Source organism: Equus przewalskii, chromosome 4 (assembly GCF_037783145.1).
Source record: "Equus przewalskii isolate Varuska chromosome 4, EquPr2, whole genome shotgun sequence".
NCBI classification, from domain to species: domain Eukaryota; kingdom Metazoa; phylum Chordata; class Mammalia; order Perissodactyla; family Equidae; genus Equus; species Equus przewalskii.
In genome coordinates, this window is record NC_091834.1 from 50,593,287 (window position 1) to 50,599,376 (window position 6,090).

Consider the following 6,090-nt stretch of genomic DNA (forward strand, 5'->3'; position numbering starts at 1 on the left):
TTTCAAGTAACATCAAAGTAAAATTTTACTTACTTTGAGTGCTAACATAGCTTTTTTTTTTTTTTTTTGAGGAAAATTAGCCCTGAGCTAACTACTGCCAATCCTCCTCTTTTTGCTGAGGAAGACTGGCCCTGAGCTAACATCCATGCCCATCTTCCTCTACTTTTTGCTGAGGAAGACTGGCCCTGAGCTAACGTCCATGCCCATCTTCCTCTACTTTGTACGTGGGACACCTACCACAGCATGGCTTTTGCCAAGTAGTGCAATGTCCGCACCCGGGATCCAAACCTGCGAACCCAGGGCCACCAAAGTGGAATGTGCGAACTTAACCGCTGTGCCACTGGGCCAGCCCCCTAATCATAGCTTTTTATATTTTTCTTTTCCTGCCTTCTACTTTTTCCCTATATCCTCATTTCAGATGCTTCTCTCACATTTTCTTTAAATGTTTCTGTTTGCTCCCAAGTCTGTACAGTTCAATTTCTATAGATTTCTTGATCTATTATGTACTTTTAGAATGGAAGAGTCTAGTTAGAAAAAATAAACTTCTCTATATCACATTTATTGATAGAGAAGACCTTCATGCTTTATTATTAAGTGAATAAGGGTGCACAAAACAATACATGTTAGGTGATTCAGTTCTTTGGAAAACAAATATTTTGTTTCAGTTGGTTATGTATGAAAAAATGTGGAAGGTTAAATACCAAAAGATTAACTGTGATTATTTGAGAGTGGTTGGAATTTTGGTAACTATAGTTTTATTTCTCTCGTTTTTCGCTATTTCATTTATTCATTCTTTTAATGTATATTTTTATTTTCTAATTTTATATTATTAGGTTAAACACTAAGTGGGAAAGCAGACGTAAAAAGAAAAGTTCTGTGGACATAAGGAAATAAATGTGAATTCTTTGATGACTTGATTTCACTGATAGTGCTATACAATTTTCCTTAACTTTCTTTTCTTTGGTTGTGAGGACTAAAGAACAATGCTTACTTCTTTTAAGATTGGGATGGCATGGATTATGTCTTCGCTGTAGATTATAATGGCCCATTTTTTGTCAGAGTGATCAAGGAAGGAACCCACTCTGGGTGTCGCTCGTAATTCTCCCTGGGCATGGAGAAGGCCCAGTTAAACGGTGATGACTTCCAGCCTCTGGGTAAATCTCGGTAGAATGACAGTGCTTCTTCCAAACTCCGCTCAGGGTGGGGACAGTTCTGTTGCTGGCTGAGGAGTCCCTACTCTGAAGTGTCGTATTGAATCTCTCCTAAATAAGATGACAAAAGCCAGACAGATAAGATTGGGGAAGAAAACATGGACCTAGGCTAAGATCAACCCTCACTGCTACCTACACATTTGTTTTATTTACTTGAATGAAATTTGGAGCTATTTTGAATCCCTCTATAACACAGTGGTATCCATAGAATGCAACCTACTTACAAAATATATTTTATTTTTCCATTTGTGATTACATTAAGCTTCCATGAAAATGGAACGCACCAGTTTCACAGCAGGAGAGGATAGATATAGCAAGATTAGAGAGGCAAGATGTTCGGGATTAGAAGGATGTGTATGGCTGAAAGTGAGGTAATGATAATGATTATGTGATAATAGTACTGTTGTGCTGCTTTATGAGGCAGTAAACCAGCTCCCAGAGCAGATAAACTATGGGGGTGAAGGCTGAGTTTATCCCATGGAGGGGAATAGATTGTTGCTGAATAACCCAGCGTGACAGTAAGGCTTTTTCTGTTTTGAGGGAAGAGCTTAAAAGTAAGTTTTAAAATAAAATGAGTAACTTCCCAAATATGAGCAAAGGAACAGCTGAGCAAGGGTAAAAGAAAAGCAAATTGTGCAGGAGGGTGAGGGGCTAGAAGGGTGGGGGCGAGATTCTTTTTATGCAACAGAAACTGAGTTCTAGTAATAGGAGACAAAATTTCCAGGATCCAAATGAAAGCAAAAACAAAATCCCACTACCATACATACTGGCAGCTGAAATGAAGTGGTATGTTTCTAGAAAAGTATTAAACTACTGCAAAATGTAAACAGATTTCCATTCATCTCATTTTAAGTCACTGCTCATTCATTTCTTGACAAGTTACTGTATAGAAGGGACTGCGTTAGTTACAACTGCAGTTACAGACAAATGGCACATCGGCTTCTATGAGCTTACAGATCAGTATTGCCTAATAAAATGATGAAAGGGCTCAATCTTCAGTTTTTCTTTTGTGATCAAGATTGACCAGAAAGTAAATATCATTTAGTCTTGCTGATTCCTCCTTCTTCATATATATAAATGAGCATCCTAGAACTTGGTTCTAGAAAATGGAGGAGGGATGGGACTGGATCCTCAGTCCATTTTGGTCACTTTTCCTGGGCTCTTCATTTAGGCCTGTGGCGTCAGTTCAAACTGAGTGGCTCCACTGGCAGCTGGTTTTGCTCTGGGACAGCTGGGAAAATTTTGCTTCAGCTCCCAAAGCTATAGTGCTTACGACTAATTCTTCCTCCCTCACAGGCTGCCAGCAGGCATCCCCTGTGGCATTGTCACCTCAGAAGCTGCGCTATCAAATGGGCTCATGTATCTTACACTCTGCAGGATTGCAATCCCCGTTGTTTCTAAGTATCTGGAAACTATTAGACCCCCCAAGGGACGGGACCACTCCTAGTACTGAGACCTCATCTCCTCTTCCATTTTCAAACAAAACCTCTAGCTCAGGAGTCTCGTGGGCTTTGGCCTTCTGATGATGCAGAGGCCCAGTTAGCATTTGTCTTGGGGGCGCCCACCCAGCTGGAACTTCTTTTCAGACTAATCATTCAAAAAGGCCAACTTGAAAGACCCTGAGGTTACTTTTAAGATTACCTTCTGGGGCATGTGGGGATGAAAAAACATAGCTTTTATTTCTCCTCAGCGAAGCTAAATTTGAGAAAAACAAGACTAACTTAAATTTTCAGGAGGTTATTCTGCCACACTGAATTCTTCTAAAGCCCCTCCTGTACTTGAGAAGAGGCAGCGTCATGCCTGTTTGTTCACCATCGAATTCCTAACATCTAGCAAATTGCCTGGCTTATAGTAGGCCTAAGATATATTTTTTGAATAAATAGTGAATGAATCTGGCGGTTAAATAGTTTCCAGAAATTAGTTAATGTGACTGGTTCAGTCATTGCCCATCTCTGGAAACACTGAAGAGCTTTATTCACAGGTAATTTATGGAGTGCTTGTGTGTCCCAGACACTTCTCTGGGCCCTTGGAATCCATGACTGAGCCCACTAGACAAAGTGCCCTGCCTTCATGGAGCTTTCACCCTAACAAAGGAGGTAATAAACAGCACATATATTCGGTAAGTTATCTATTATGTTAGAAAATGAGTGTTGTGGGAAAAAATTAAAAGATTGAGGGGCCAGCCTGGTGGCATAGTGGTTAAGCTTGCATGCTCTGCTTTGGTGGCCTAGGGTTCACTAGTTCGGATCCTGGGCACGGACCTATGCACCGCTTATCAAGCCATGCTGTGGCAGGTGTCCCACATATAAGCTAAAGGAAGATGGGCACAGTGTTAGCTCAGGCCAGTCTTACTCAGCAAAAAAGAGGATTGGTGACAGACGTTAGCTCAGGGCTAATCTTCCTCAAAAAAAAAAAAAAAAACGGTTACAAAATTGAGCAGGGTAAGCAAGATCCTAGAGTAAGAAGGAGTTTGCAGTATTAAATCGGTGGTCAGAGTTGGCCTCATTGAGAATGTGATATTGAACAATGACTTATGGGTGGAAGAAGTTAGTCAAATGGGATATTTGGGGCAAGAGCGCTCTCTGGGCAGAGGAAACAGCTACAGCAAAGGATAGAAGTGTATTTGTCACTTTTTAAAATTGTGGTAAAGTACACATACATAAAATTCACCATTTTAGTCTTTCTTTAATTATTTACAAAAAATATTTTTGCCAAGGAAGATTAGCGCTGAGCTAACATTTGTGCCAGTCTTCCTCCACTTTATCTGTAGGTCCTTGCCACAGCATGGCTGATGAGTGGTGTAGGTCTGCACCTGGGATCTGAACCCAGGAACCTGAGTCGCTGAAGTGGAGTGTGCCTAACTTAACCACTACGCCATGGGGTCAGCCCTCATTTTAGTCTTTTTAAAGTGTATAATTTAGTGGTATTTAGTACATTCACAGTGTTGTGCAACCATCACTACTATATAGTTCTAGAACATTTTCATTACCTCAAAAGGAGACTCCATACTCATTATGTGGTCACCTTCCCCTCAGCCTCTGACAACCACTGATCTGCTTCCTGTTTCTATAGATGTGCTTGGTATTTTGAGGAAGACCAAGAAGCTAGCTTGGCTGGAGCATTATATGTAGTAGGAGAGAAAGTCAATGAAGTAACAGAGAGCTGAATCCTTTGTCAGCCATTGTTAAGGACTGTGTCTTTTACTCTGAATGAAATGGAGAACTATTCCAGAGTTTTAAATTGAGGGATGAAATGCTCCATGGGAGAGTAGAGTGGGGGGAGTGTGTGTAACAAGGATAGAAGGAAGAAGTGTGACTAAGAGGTAAGAGAAGATGATGGCTCAGACAAGGTTGGCAATAATGGAAGTGCTTAGAAGATTTGAATTCTGGAATATTTTGTAGCTAGGACTAAAAGGACTTACTGATGAACTGGATTTGGGATGTGACAGAAATGTGAAGGCAAGGATTGCTCCAGTGATTCTGATTCTAGTGACTAGGAGGATGAAGTTGCCATCAACTGAGATGGGGAAGCTGCAGCTTGAGCAGGTTGTGGGGAGTAATATCAAAAGCACAGTTTGGGCAGATTGAGTTTAAGATGTCTGTTCATCCAAATGAAAATGTCAGGGAGATTAGATGTGTTTGTCTGGAGTTCTGGAAAGCAGCCTGGAGTGGAGATAAAAATTTGGGCGTTGTTATGTAGAAATGGTGTGTAAAGCCATGAGAATGGGGGAAGTCACCAAGGGGTTGAATGAAGAGAAGAGGCCAAGTGCTGAGCACTGGGGCGTATCCTCCTTAAATGATGAGGGGTACAGAAGGAACCAGAAAAGGAGGAAGAAAGGTAGGAGGCAAATCATGAGTATGTAGTGTTTTGGAAGCCAAGTGAAGAAATAGAAACAAGGAAGAGAGAGTGGTCAACTGAATGAAATGCTGCTGAGTTGACTGACTATTGGATCTAGCAGTTTGTGGGGCAGTTTCAGTGGAGTGATTAGGTTGTAAGTCAGATTGGAATGGGTTTAAAGGAAAATGGGAAAAGAGGAACTGGGAATAGTGAATGAGACAAATATTTGGAGGATTTTCTTGGAAAAAGGGAGAAAAGAATGGGGGCAGTACCCCCTTCTTTAGCTCCTCATTTTCGCTAGAAATCTTATCTTTTGTAGCATAATTATATAGTTAGTTCAAGTGAGTGATAGTTTTCTTTACAAAGTATTGTTTCATTTTCTTCCCTACAGATTCTCAAGACAACTCCTATCATTTAAAAAGGAAGATCAATTTATGAGCAGGAAAGTCAGAAATAAGAAACATGTCTGAGAGATTCTCTTTCTGAATCACTAATAATAAACCTATGTTTTACAAAATAAAATACTTTTAAAAACTATCCAGTAAAGGTTTTGTTCATGTACTTCTTATAGGTTAGTTTATAATTATTTTCACAAAAACTAAGAAAATTTGGGAAATTTAAAAGTCATGGAAAGAATCAGAATAATCTTTCTTCCCAGCCCCTTGGAAAAACAGGATATTATATGCAATGTTTATTTTAAGGCCTTTACAATGCTTTATTTAGGTACATAAAAATGCATTATGTATAACTTAACTAATAAAATTTTGTCTGGGATAATTAAATTTTAAAAATATGTTAGATTAAGAAAGCAATTGCAAATTTACTAATTGAATTTGCTACTTGATGTTTTTAATTTTTTTAAATCACAACTAGGGTTATAAAGTTGCTTAGGTGAAAGAATTTAACTTTTATTACATGTTCCAGTAATCAAGAAGCAAATGAACACTAGACAACCATCGATACTAGTATTACAAGTAAACAGATTCTGTTTTCACTAGTTTTATGACATTAAAAAGTTTTAGAGAAGAGTTTTCTGAAAAGT

At 39.3% G+C, this 6,090-nt stretch overlaps 1 long non-coding RNA gene across 1 annotated transcript; it reads left to right on the forward strand.

The window, feature by feature from the left end:
- Positions 1–4,229: 4,229 nt before the first annotated feature.
- LOC139082818 (uncharacterized) lies at positions 4,230–5,585 on the forward strand. The gene is made up of 2 exons (XR_011539081.1): positions 4,230–4,533; positions 5,440–5,585. It is a non-coding gene; the product is annotated as an uncharacterized lncRNA (long non-coding RNA).
- Positions 5,586–6,090: the final 505 nt, after the last annotated feature.